Source organism: Lissotriton helveticus, chromosome 11, assembly GCF_964261635.1.
Source record: "Lissotriton helveticus chromosome 11, aLisHel1.1, whole genome shotgun sequence".
In the NCBI taxonomy this organism is placed as follows: Eukaryota; Metazoa; Chordata; class Amphibia; order Caudata; family Salamandridae; genus Lissotriton; species Lissotriton helveticus.
The window spans coordinates 1,042,441,348-1,042,455,825 of record NC_136072.1 but is presented as its reverse complement, the minus strand read 5'-3'; the positions used below and the strand labels follow the sequence as shown (position 1 = coordinate 1,042,455,825).

The 14,478-nt window shown below is 42.2% G+C and overlaps 2 long non-coding RNA genes across 2 annotated transcripts in view; one reads left to right on the top strand and one right to left on the bottom strand.

The window, feature by feature from the left end:
• LOC144792469 (uncharacterized) overlaps positions 1–4,077 on the top strand; it is a 181,413-nt gene extending 177,336 nt beyond the window's left edge. Inside the window, exon 3 of the long non-coding RNA XR_013602568.1 lies at positions 3,998–4,077. This is a non-coding gene — a long non-coding RNA (uncharacterized LOC144792469). The remainder of the gene's footprint in view (positions 1–3,997) is intronic.
• LOC144792466 (uncharacterized) overlaps positions 1–14,478 on the bottom strand; it is a 144,001-nt gene that overhangs the window by 113,415 nt on the left and 16,108 nt on the right. The window lies entirely within an intron of this gene.

Sequence of the window (14,478 nt, the reverse complement as noted above, 5' to 3'; positions counted from 1 at the left end):
AAAGCTACTGTTAACAAGAATTAAAACACAGTATTTAACCCATTGCAGGCTGACCCGCTATAAGCAGAGCATATTATCCTCTGACAATATAATCCTGAAATGTGTACTAGCATATTATCCTCTGACAATATCATCCTGAAATGTGTACTATCCTAAACCCTTAAATACTGTTACCTGTAAATGATGATGATGACAAATGTGATGAGGTTGAACATGATTGCCTGGATGTCACGGAAATATGCACCAAACCCGACCAAACTATGGAAAACGTGTAATATTTTATTTGGCATAAGCAGCAGCCATTTTGGCTGTGGTGTCCATTTCCTTTCCTTCGTAATTCTCACGTCCTCTGCTGCATGTCTTTATCTGCCTGTGCTATCTATTTTAGTTGACTTTCTGACTCAGCTAAAAGCAATGCACGTGCTGAGAGTTTGTAGCTGCCAGTACATCTGTTGTCTGTTAATCATTTCTGCGGCCATAAGCACTCATGTCCCCCCTCCCACTTTGCTGACCACGTACTTTTCATATGCCCTTGTTTGTTGATAACTATTTCCAAAACCTGTTCTCCCTATTTCTGTTCACATGCTTACTGAGCAGAAAACCTGTATAAACGACCTGTGTTCTGTGACTTCAGTGTACTACCTCCTCCAGCACTTGAGAGTGGTGTGCGGACGTGGTCCCACTGATCAGTGATTAATAAACTTGTTATTTATTCCTACTCCAGTGCTGATCTCTACTTAGTTGGTTTTTGAACCTGTGGACAAAAGGGTGACCCTGCACCAGTGTACCTCTAAAAAAAGGTGTACATTTCCACAAAACATTAAGGCTGGATCTCTGAATGAGCCCAACCATGTTTTGTTTGTAGAGGGCTCATGTCTGAGTGCCATGCCATGTGACCTATAAATGATGTTGTCGGTGCTTCATGGCTTCAGAAAACATTTTTTGCCCAAGTAGCTAAATTGATTGCTCTTACCAGAGCTTGTAGTTTTACTGCACAAATGAGAGTCACCATATTCAACGACAGCCAGCACGGGTTTGGTGTTGTCCATGATTGTGAGCAACTGTGGTTTCAGAGGGGTTTCCTTATCTACGCAGGAACTCCAATAAAGAACAGGATGCATTTCAAAGACCTCTACAATTACCTGGAGAAATTGCTGTAGTAAAGTATGTTGGGCATCAAAATGGAAACGGATACGTAGGGGCAACCGATGCACTGATTCTGTTGCCAGGTACTGAGCACTACTAGCCTGTACTTTCAATGGAGGGTTCACATGTGAGTCCGAAGAGGGGAGTATTTTTGCAATATTGATGAAAGTCACTGATACTTAGGATGAGTAAAAACATGTGCAGGAAAATGTCTCAGAAGCAGAACAACTCAGTTGGGTAAAAGTAGGATGCCAGAAAGATGCAAATTACATTTGGATGTCAGCTTGTGGCAGATTTGTATTAACAGTTAGCTTGTTGTTTCCAATGACACTGGATCACCATGGGTATACACACTTAGGTAGAGACGCAATGGTAAGACTGGTCAAGCAAAGTTGGTACAACGCCAGCTTTCGTATGCTGGCAGAGGAGATTTGCCATAGGTGTGTTACCTGTCAACAACTAAATGCAGGCAAAGGAAAACCCACATAGGGAGATTAGGTGGTCCCGTTGACAGGCTGCAGATGGATTTTCTCAAGATGCCTGTACATAAGGGGCTGAGATACATCTTGGTGATTGTCTGCATTTTCTCAAGATGGGTGGAAGCCTACCCAACTAGGAGAAACGACTGTCTACCCGTAGTCAAGTTGTTACTAAATGAATTCATACCTAGGTTCGGCATGCTGATTTCTCTCAAATCAGATAGAGGAACACACTTCAACAATGAAGTAATAAAGATGATTTGTGCAGCCTTACAGATTGAATAAAGATTACATTGCAGTTACAGACCAGAAGCCTCTGGTCTGTTGAACAAATAAACAGTACCTTCAACTCCAGATTGGCGAAAGTTTGTGCTTCTACCTCCCTGAAGTGGCCAGATGCTTTACCTTTGGTGTTGATGTGCATTCGAAGTATCCCAGACAGAAGGTTGGGCAGTGCAATGACATTACCTGCTGTTCCTACAAAAGCCCTCCTGAATATCACAGATAATATAGTATTGGAATATTGCAAGGGACTGGCTTACCTGGATCATTCTGTCTCTCATCAGGTCTCAGCTGCTATACCAGACCTACATCAAGAACGGTGCCACAACCTCAATGCTGGCGATTGGGTCGTGATCAAGAAGCACATTTGGAAGACTTGTCTCAAGCCCAGATGGAAAGGCACCTTCCAGTTGATCCAAACTACGCACACTGCTGTTAAATGTGCTGGAGCTCCAAACTGGATTCACGCTTCACATACCAAAAGAGTGAGCAATCCAGAAGAAGCGTCTTTGGTCTATTATTATGAACAAAGAGTCTTGGGGATTGCACCACGAGTTGAGAGACCTCCTAGACCAGCAGTGCTATTGCCAATCTAGCACCAGGAGGAAGAGAGGATGAAGATTGTCAAAGAGAGAGACAAGTGCAAGTTCCTGAAGTGACTCAGAGTGGCATTGAGATCGTTAACGACAAAGAAGCAGGGATAAAAAGTGGAATAAGGAGGAGAAGAGGACCCAAGCGAAGGTAGAAGCACTGGAATGAGGAGAACAAGCAGACAAACAATGGCCACAAAGCTATGAAAACAACCTGCCAGCTGTTCCGACGGCATTTTCTGCTTTATTGTGCAACCCATGAGTCTCTGCATCCATTCTGGCTCCAGTAGTGTAGATATTCATTGTAAGATTAGATGCAATGATACGAATCGCACACTATGAGTGAGGGGAATCGAGGATCTGTATTCTCCAGTGCCAGAATTAGAGCCTTTAGTTCAGCCAACTGTGCAGTGCAGTTACCAAGCGACTGTGTGTAGGTTTTCTCAGGATGGAATACTCCATTGTGCATGTGCCTGTCGCAATCGCACTATGTGGACAGGGAGGAAAGGCAGGTAATGCACCCACGCACAGTGATTCCCTCCCCTGCGTGCATGTAACCCGGACTGCATGGATCAGGCGCCCAGTGCACTACACCTCCCAGAAGCCTTTGGGACGCATCAGGGGAAAATTGATCAGACTTCCTCGAGGAATCCGCCCCTTTAAAGCACCTCCTCTTCCGGAAGGAGGTGCTTGACAATCTTGCCTGATTTCCTGTTTGTACCGAAGTAAGCAGACGGTATTCCCCGCTGGAGTTCCCGATATTCTTCGCAGCTTTTCAGACTGTTCCCACGGACTAATCACCTTGCTGAGCACAGCATTGCTCTCAAACTGCCAGCACTCCTGAAGTCTTCCTCCTTACTCCCGGCGCAGGGAGCCCCCAGGTAACGTAGCCGGTTACTGGGAGAGGCTCCGGAGCGCTCCTCCCTTAAAACCGCAACTTTGGTTGTTTTCTTTCTTCCGCACTGGATTTCCATCAGCGCCTGCACCCAGGAAGCACTCATGCTGTGAATTATAACAGCAGCCTGGTGCGTTTCCTCAGCACTCACGCGGTGAACACTAACAGTGGCTGGGTGCGTCTGCAAAGCAGAATCCCACGATTACCGAGCAACCATCCTGCACTCTCGCTGTGATACGAACAACGGTAGGTGCACAGCTTCACTCTCTGAGATTCCCCTTCCTCAGTTGGGTGCACTACATGTGTTGGTGTATACTCGCTCACAAGTTCTAACTCTAGCGGGTATCTATTTTACTGAACTGAGAGCACGTGACTTTATCTCATATTATGCTTTGTTTCCTGTACTTGGAGCGCGCGTGATCCTGGTGTTCAATTAGGACTTGCTAATGTATTGGTCTCTTCAGGATTAGTGTCTCTTCACAATATGAGTGAATCGCTGCAGGGCATTGAGTGAGTGTATGAACAGCTACATATCATGTTACGTATGTGTGTATGGTTTTTCCTGTACTGCCTCTCACACTTCTCTTTCTTCTATTTGAATACAGTAGTCTTCTGAGGAGTGATTAGTTGAAGACATCCAGAGCCCTAGACCAGACTTAGAGAGACAAGGAACCATCCCTGCAGAAGTGTTTATTATTTTATCCACTTCCCTTTTCCCCAGAGTTCTCCCTTACATATCAGTGTTTATTATTTTATGGGAGGTTGCGCCCAGGGGAGTAGGGAGGCTCCTCAACCAGCCGTCGTCCCCGCTGGCCAATATCCAAGGTTAGTGGCATTTTCCTTCTTGAGCTGCTGACATTCCCGACAGTGCCCTTTCACAATTGCACACGCTGCTGAGTATTGGTGTTTAGTCACTATGGCAGGTTGGGCAGAACCATCAGTATATATGATATACAAATATTGTTCTAGAGGCATTATTTAATTAGGCAGAGAATATTCTTGTTCGAACTGCAGAAAAGCTTGTGTCTGTAGTGTAGAGTTGAATCTGTGATCTACATTTGTTTCAGTGAGTGAGTTAGCCCATTGAATTCATCGTGGATGTAATGCTTTAAAGTTCGGAACACTTGCTCTTTTGACGGCCTCTAAGGTGAGTACCAGTGTAAAGACAATAATGCATTTGCCATGAGCCAGGGCACGCACTCTCACCACAGTAGTCTGTCCTGCTGTCATTATTTTTCCTGTAGGTGCAAAACGCATTTCAGCATTTGTGTACAAATGTGATTTATATGCAATCGGTACAGTGTCACTTTTATTGAACGTGACATAGGTGTATCCTGATGCACCAGTGATGACGCGGATCACCAAGTTTGTTGTGTTTACACGTGTTTGTAAGTGTTTTGAAATTATTGCGTCAGATTGTATGGAACGTAAAATATTTGTGTGTTCCTGATTCCAATGTGTACTGGAATAGTCTGGATGTATAAAGTCGTAGAACGGTTTAACCCATTCTGCATAATCTGGAATGTATATTCTACCAAAATGTAGGAATCCCTTTATGGGTTGTAGTCTTTTCAATGTAGTTTGAGGTTGAAGTAGCGTACACTTCCATAAGAAGTGTGTTGCAAGGCTTTTGCCTTCACTTGTCATCTCATATCCCAGAAAAAGGATATTGAGGTGGGGAATTTTTAATTTTTTTTAATTACATTTGTAGCCCATGTGAGCAAACACAAGAATTTTGCGATCTACTCTTGTCAAGTGTTCCAAAAGGTCATCATCTGTCAGATATATGTCATCGACATAGGGCATTGCCTGGTCATCAAAATGTTGAAGTAGTTCTGTTACTCTGGCTGAAAACAGCCCGGGGCTATTGTTATACCCCTAGTGCAATTGACAGAATTGCCTCTGAAAGCCTAGCTCCAAGAATGCGGTCATTCCAGGTGCTATATTTTGGCAGAAAAATCAATTTGAGATATCAAGTGTTGTTTGTACGGTGATGGATTAAACCCAGATCAGTTGACTGGGGGTGAGTGCTTGTATTGTCAACGCTCCGTCCATCACCACCTTTGGTTTTGCTTTGTTCGCAATAAGTTGGCAGGGTATGCTCAGACGTGAGTCCCTTGCTCACTTTGCCACTGGATTCAAGCAAGCCGGGCTGAAGACGGCTGTAATGTCAGAAACTGGTCCTCGGAAGCTTGTTTCCGGTCCAGGGAAGGCATGGCTTGGCAGTTCGGGCTGCACTGTTCCCATGAGGCACAGGGTCAGACTGATTTGCATATGGCCATGTCTGAACTGGGGTGGCAGAGTGGGCTAAAGAACAGTGATGGATTAAACCCAGATCAGTTGACTGGGGGTGAGTGCTTGTATTGTCAACGCTCCGTCCATCACCACCTTTGGTTTTGGTTTGTATTTCTTCAGCACTAAGGGACCGATTCCGTTGTCGGACGGACCAGAGTCTGTCCGACATCGGTCAGGAACTGGAAACTAACTACTTCATCGCCAGTTCCAAAACAGCAAATAGGATGCGACCGAACCCTCCACTCCGGGGCAGTTTTCCAATGCCTTTCTGTGTCGGAAAGGCCGGCATAGAAAGGCAGTGGGAAACTGCCATCGTACTACCTAGGCTGGAAAGAGCCGGAGGAGTACTGAAGGTTTCCCGGATGGCAGTCGAGCTCTCTGAGCCGGATTCTTTTCCGACCGAGCCATCAAAATAGCTCGGTCAGAAAGGAATCCTAACGGGTATCTCCGAAGCGGTTAGGATGGCTCCAACTGAGGGTCAGAGCCATTCCTAACCACATCGGAATCAGCCCTTATGTTGTTCATCAGTGTGGCACTGTGTGCATTTTGTACTGCAAACATGTGAGTAGCTGGGTTTAGGTGTCTGTAGTCTAATACTAGACAATATGGTTAGGTTTCATTATAAGAAACAAGGGTTTATTCATTGATGAGGTGCAACTTTCTATTACAACTAGGTATTCAAGTTGTTGGAGGATTCCCCTAACTTGTTTTTTTGGTTTCATGTGTAATAAGATAGTCTTTGAGATTGCCTTCAGTGATATTTCATGGTAAGGGGAACTGTCATCCCACCACACATGGTTGTGGTATAACACAGGAGCTAGCACTAGCGCCCACTCCCTGGTTTATGAGTGTTTAACTGATTGTGGAAGGAGATCGGAAAAAGCTGGCAAAATTACAATTTCTCTGTTTGGGCAATCCATTACGAAATCAGGTGCCAATCCTTTTAAGCCAAAAGAATATTGTAACCTTGGGTCAAGTCCTCCGAAAAGAGAACATTAATGTTTTTAGGTACGTTGCCCTCCAATTGGAGTTGTATTTTGTATAAACAATGTGGGGCGCTTACCCTACTGTCAGGTGTTTCCATTGTGATATACTCACTCAGCTCTTCTCCCACCAGACAGTCCACCAGGTTCTGGCAAACAATTGTTACTTCTGCTGCGCTGCCCAGCATGAACACTGCTCATTCCCCACTCAGAAGCAGTGTCCTCATTATCCAGGGCATGCCTAACCTAAGCTCTGGCTACCTTCTTCTTTTTTAATTGAGGTTTGGAAGGTTTAGGTTTGTCTTCTTGTTTAATGATGTAGTCAGACGAGTGTTACATAGATTTATTTATGTTAAGTTACTTAGATTTATCGAGTGCACAACTCCTCTCAAAGGAGATCTCTAGGCACTTGAGCGCTCAACACAAGTCGCAGATCTTGATAACATTAAAGATTGAACAGTCATGTTTAGAGATTTTTTAGGTTAAAGCAGGTCTGGGCAAGAGCGTAGTTGTTGGGGTAGTTGGTTCCAGGGTTGAGGGTCAGGAAGGAAATGGAGCAGCCCCCATGCCTGACCACACAAATACATCTGGAACCCAACTGTAGTAATTCGCCGGATCTAAAGTGGCAAGCAGGAATATATAGGTGAATCGTGTTTTTAGGATAGCCTGGACCGTTCCCATGTAAGGATTTCAAAATTAAATTGAGAAGTTTAAAAAAGGGCAAGTTTTTTGATGGGAAGTTTTTCCTGTGGGCCCATATGGGAAAATATTGCCTCAAGCGGATTTGTTTTTTTGTGCAAATCAGAATGTAATCTCTTCCTGTCTGATGGGAACCTTTCCCATGACAGCATTCAGTGTTTGTGGGCTGAAGTCAGAGGTAGTCATCTGTGGTTGATCAACTTGGGCAACTCACACAGAGTTAAGTGTTAGTGTTCGCATAACGAACTGGGTCAGGAATCTGTATACTGTTACTAAATCTTTGTATAGTGTGCGCTCCTGTGCGGCTGATAAATTATCAACATAAAGATCTGGTGAGTAAATGGCTAAGAATAGCCATGTCGCTCCCTCATTGCTAAGGACATCAAGTCTAACGTTTCCCGTTATGTGTGGTAGGGTGATATTAAACCAATATATGTGTTCTTGGTATGTTAGAGGTATCACTATTTTTCTTATGGTGTATAATTTTCTGGTATCTCATGCTCTGTGTGGGTGTGAAATAACCATGTTGTGTTGGTTGCACCCGGGAATATAACCCAGGAATAGAATACCCGAGTCCTATATGCTTCTTCAGCCTCAACCACGAAAATATCATCTCCATCAGCAAATGCCAGAACATGTTGTAACAATTTCTGAGTAAGCGCATGTCTGCAGTTCTTAGCAATGTTAAGTCTTCTATCTACAGACACTAGTCTAAATGAATTACAGAGAGGGTAAAACAATGGGAATAGATCCTTTGACGAGGTCAAGCTTGAATAACCTACATCCAATTATTAGAATTTACATACTCAGCTGTGGAGGATAGTGCCTACCACCACGGATGTCTCCGGTTAGGAGGTAATTAGAGGTCTCTGAGAATGTACGAGAGAACTACTCAGTCGATCCATTAAATAAGACCCCATCTAACAACGTTGACATCGCCATGTCATGTAGTTTCCACTTTCCAGTAGGAACTGTGCGTTTGTTGATCAACATAAAAGTTGGGATGGTGCCAGACTGATTCCGTGCACCCCCTCAGAATATGTTGCCCTGTAGGCCAGCTAGCTCACAGTGCGACCATAAGCACCCCTAAACCTAGACAGGTAGCGAATGGCTTTGGCAAACACAGAACATGACATCCCTGATCCCCTAGGAACAGTGGTAACAGATCTAGAACCCTGTCTCTTAGTCACTCATGCTTTCTCTCTCACAGAAATATAAAAGGAATACGCAGATGGGTGTTATCAATATTTTTTTCACCATTGTGATTCTTCTATATAATATATGTGCTGCAATGATCAATAGACAGAAGCAGATGAGTGGTTAACCGTGAACAGAATGAACAGTTCTACCATCTTGCTAAAACAATTTAAATATGCAAGCAAAGAAAATAGTATATAGCACACTCCTGCTATGCGTTCCCTAACTTAGATGCCTACAGTGTGTGTAGGTGTTCTGTCAAGAATCCCCCATTGATTGATCTGTAGTGTAGTTCCTATAGTCCCAATAGGCTCTGCGCATTGGAATAATATATACTATAGATTTGACGTAGGACTGAGGTCTACTAGGTCTCTATCGAATATATTAGACTTAATTGAGTGCCAGCTAGCTCAGAGGTCACTAGAAACTTTCTTGAATAAACAAGAAGGGATTAGTTTCAGACAACCGCATAAACATGACAACTTTGTTTCCCAAGAATAAGAAATATATCTCTAGAGTCGCGGAAACAATAGATAGTTATTTCACTTAGTCAATCGTGCATGCTTCGTTTCACCAGAGGTGCAGAGAATTAGAGACGGGAGTTTTCAATAAAAAGTATTTATTGAACAGTCTTCTGTCTCATGCAGGAGAAATTAACTGCTACAATCGTAATACTGGTTGCAAAGTACAATGCGTACAGTACGAAGAGTATTATAAAATAATACTGTAAAAGCATGATATGGTTTCTAAGCCATAAAATACATAGAATACATACATTAATAAATAAAGACTAAAAGTACTCAACTGGTGCTTCTAAAATACGCCTACCCCGGTGTACCTAACCTAAGTCTAGTACGAGGGAAGAAGTAAGTGAGGTGTAGCTTAGTTTCAGTATTCTTTTGCCAAGAATCTATCCAAGAATTCTCTACGGGTATAATCCGCTCCGTACCTTGGTTTTAGAATGAAGGAGGTCTGGTATCTCTCTCTCAGGACTCGATTTCCCAACAACCTGCAAGGGTAGCTTGGAAACACGGGAGCTGGATTTCTCGGCAAGAGAAAAGACAGCGTCTCTCTAAATGCGTCTGCTGGAGGGTCGGCTTCCTTCGGCACTTGCTGCGGCGAGCTGTGTCGTGTAGGTAGATAGTCGAACTGCTCCAAACCACCGTGTGCTTGTCTGGGCAAGTGTGGGCATATTTATACCTTGAAGGTGCCCAGTTTTACGTAAGGTTGGACATCATAACGTCATCAAAGACTCAGCTCTTTGAAAACTCCATGATTTCTTGGATAAATCATGATTCAAGCAAGGGGAAGTCCCTGTCTGCTGAAGGCGGGTTTTTCCAAGAAATCGTTGTGGATTTTCAGAACTAGTGGAAGTAGCCATGCCGTATTTGGACTGCATAGGCTAAGTCTAAATATGGTTATGATTTCTATGCCTATATAAGGATAGGGTGATTTATACCTATATATGGGCATGAATCAGGAAAATTACACTAGGGTCCTAAATTCATATACAACAGATATAACTCCCATTACCTGAAGGGAAAGTATGTAGATCATGGTCTTGGTCACAGGTTAAACATCCCTCTTCGCAGAGGGATTAGCAAGCAGCTGGGCTGTGGTTTCAGCATATAGTGAACCTCGCAATGACAACAAGTATTGCTCCGCCTAAACCCAGACATGCTTGTTTATTAATTACAAAAAGAATCCTAGCTCCGAGCTGAGAAAATAGTCAGGACGCCATTGTTTATGTTCTACAGATAGCTACGTTTCTGCGTGGTCGAACAACAATCAATCACATTTGCACAATGTATGTTCAGACCTTGTACGGTATGTTCCAGGTATCGTGATAGTGTTCTTATGAAGTGGAATTTGTAAGCAAGTGTAGTTTCATGAAAACGACTGCGCTGTCACACACGTCAATGTGTGTCAAAAGTCAATGTGTAAAGGAGAAGTCAACTTAGGAAAAACATGCATATGTAAACTGGCAGTGATCCCCACTGGGCCTAACCGAGAAACATGACATTACTGTTATGGTGTAGACGATTATACCACATATTCCTTTCTCAAACACCACATTTCTGAGTCACATTTTAGGCTTATTGTGTCCTCAATTTTTGTTCACAAGACCAACTCATTTTAAATGGTATTACACATTCATGCAATACCACATTATTGTACTAATACATTCCAAATTATTACAGTCACTACAATTTGTGGCACGTGCATTGCACACATGTCCCCCAACTTCAGGTCAGATATAGTTTCCTTCCACACAATACAAACTATATATTGCACATATCTCAAAATGATACTTCAAATCAAATTCAATATTATATTGCACTTTATGATCGATAGGATAAACATACTTTCTCCATAAACATCCTTAAAGTGCTAAAGCATATATTTAATATAATATACTTAAAGTGACATGTGCGGATGTTCAAGTTTTTCAAAGGTCTGTTCCTTACCATACAATGGATATCCTGGTCAATAAATTGAGATCGCCTGAGCTAGTTGATATGGCACTAGTCTACGATAGTATACATTCATAAAATAACATAATCCAGTGCTAATACATTAGAATAATTCATACTTGGTTTTCACGTTCACTGCATTTTATGACATGCACATTCTACACATGTCCCCCAGATTACAGGTCACATATATTTCTTCAGCACAATGAGTCATATATATTGAAAAATGTCCCCAAGCGATGTATATATTACAACTCAAGTTCAATACACTATTGGACATGTTACATTCCATGAATCAGGCATTTATCCTCAATTGCCCTAACTCTAAAGTGCTGATGCATATGTGCAATACAATATGCTTAAAGTGACATAAGCTAATCTTCAAGATGATCAATAGACCATTCCCTACTATATAATGGATACTCGTCTATATTAGCCTGATGGTCGTAAAGTGTCCTGTGTATACATTATTCTAGACCAGCTGATGTTGATCCAGTGTTCAAAAGTGACTAATGCCAGAAATATTGTGCCATTTCTATAAGTCTAAAGTGACGTGCTAATTTAATCTAGTAGAGGTAAGGGACGTGCGTTATTACCACAATAGTCAATTACAACATATGCAATTAGCCTATTTGAGATATTCACGGTACAATATATCAACAGATATGATTTCTCATCCTAATTCTGAGTAAAAATGTCCAACACGGAGAACCTAATGATCAAGTTTTTTTTATAACTCATAAAATTGGGAGGTGCAATGAATCAAGAGGCATGAGATTCAGATATATTAAGGACATGGACAAACCAACAACATACAGCAGCCTGTGGTAATAGATTTGAGTTCCATAAAAGATTAAGATCTAAAAGGGACAGTCACAACACCATTATGCAGGGATAGCAGTAGAGAGGACAAGATCCTTCACTCACACTGCTGATCAACGATCATTGTTCTCCTAGGTTCTACAGATGAACATGCAATTCTGCATCCGTTATGTCCCCAAGGGGTCTCTGTGCCTAGTGTCATGATCATTTGTGATTCTTATCTCCTTAATTCCTATTCTCTATCCCCTCCTCACTGGTGGGTCTTAACATGTTTAATTCCAAGTGCTTAAAACTTACCATAGATCATTTGTGGTACTGCTAGAAACGGCAAGCCTTGGTGTAGTTCTGGTCACCATTTTAATGACCCGCATTTGCTGCAGAATTCTAACTTTTAACTTGTTGATGGTGCTACCTACATATTGCTTATTACCCTCATATTTCATACATATACCACGTAGTCTGTAGTACAAGTGATCCCGTCATGAACTGTAATACTACGACCCTCAAATGTCTGATATGTCCTTTGGTTCAGTCCATATCGGCAAACTTTGCAGGAATTACATCTGATAATGCCCTTAGTGTTGTTCAGTAACAACTGTTTCTCTCCTCCAGGTTTGAAAAACTATATGTTAGAATGTCACCCAATGACTCACATATATTGTGGCAACCCTCACATGTTCTACTCATAGGTACTGATATTCATCCCACTCTAAAAAATTGTGATCATACCACATTTTCAATTTTAAGTGATAGTCCTCCTCAATTTCCTCGTGGGACTTTGTGGAGGGCAGATATAGTGGGTTGTATTACTTAATTGCCTCTTTGCTTCCATTAAATATGCATCCTTGTCCATCAGTACAATATTTCCCCCTTTGTCTGAGGGCTTGATAATCAACGAGGTATTATTTTTCAAACTTGAGATGTCCTTCCAGTCCTTCAGTGTGAAATTAGTCTTAATATCATAGTTGTGCCATTTCCTTCTCAAATCTTCAAGCCTTCTACCACTAATTCCTGAAATAGATCAATTATTATTTCCTGTGGCCATTGAGGGCAGAATTTGGCTTTATGTTTAAACCTGCTTTCCATTGGCGCATCAGTAATAAACCCAATTTCCTCTATGGTAGCCGCCTATGAAGTTTTTACTTGTAATCTTTGCTCGGGTCCAGAACCAACAGAGCGGAGTGAGTCATATTGTCATTAGAGTCCTGTGCGATCTCGTCTGCAAGGTCATGAAAAGCCTATAGGATAGATACATCTGGAATCTTGAACATAAAAGGTTTAGATCTAATACTGATGTCAGTGGTTACTTTATTTGGCATAATATGATAATACTTATGAAGCCTTAATTTCCTGCCGTTTTTATACAATTCAATTCTTGTGTCTGTGAAGTTAGGGCCTGAGGATTGGTAGAATGTTAACCACAGGTTGAGTATCCGCTCCTGATGATTTTGGGTGAGTTTTGTTCATAAAATATCTACAACCAGGGGCTTTGCTCCTGGAGTACGGTCAGTGTGCAGTGCTCCCACTTCCCACCTCTGTTCTTGCCTCGCCATCTTCCCCTTGCCCCTCCTTATCCTACATTTTCCCTTTTGAAGCTTCGTTGTGCACTGCCTCTTCTGTGTGTAGTCATGAGCAGGAGACAGAGCTCCCTGTGAAAATCCCCCTTCTCGATGGCTGATTCATCTGCAATTAATCCAGGGTCGGAGCTGAATTAACTCACAAGGCGCGCTGCTGGCAGGTATCTCCAGTCTCTCCTTGGTCCTTAGGGTATCAAATTTCTTAGCAAGGGTGTAAGTGCAGCCATAATGATAATCTAATCTATCCCTGAAGAACGTTCTCCCTTTCCTTTCCATTTTCTCATCATCATATTATTGTACGGTCTTCTCCATTTTCGACAGCAACTGCTGCATCATCCTTACTCTTTTCCAGCTCAGTTCCACTTTGGCAGATTGTTACTCCATTTTCTTTTTAGCATGTTTTGTTAATGTTCTCATTAATCTCAGGGAGTATTATTTGTGTTCTCACACCATTCGTTAACCAAGCCCTCGTCCATATCTTCATATTTGATAAGAGCATAATTCGTAGACCTCTACGTTTTCTCTTACACTCTAAGTATTTAGTGAGAGAAGCCATCCCCCGCCATTGTTTCGACTCCATCCTCCTAGCTTTCTCCAAATCTTTGATCAGTTGTGCAGGTGTCGTATTGCTTTTATCTTAATTCTCACTTCCCATTGCAATCTCTTCTGTTTCACTAAAGGTACGTTTTGAGGCTAACCTCCATTTGGCTTGTCTATCCTCCATTTTCAAAATGTATGCGTTGATTATAACGTTTCGTGCAAATTTGATCAAACTTCACTCCTTAATATGACAGATTAATGCACGAATCTGTAAGTGTTCACACTCAACAGTTCTAGATGCATGCAAATTCAAATGTTTGTACGTCACTTTCGGTAGGTCACTAAATGATTCTATTTTCTCCATACGATTTTGATCTACACCGTTATGACTGTACATACCCTCTTCACTTCATAAGGCATTCACTATTTTCCAATGTGTTGAACTGCCATGTGGAGAACGGGGCTACACCCTAAGCAACTCCCATTCCCAGCCGTTGTG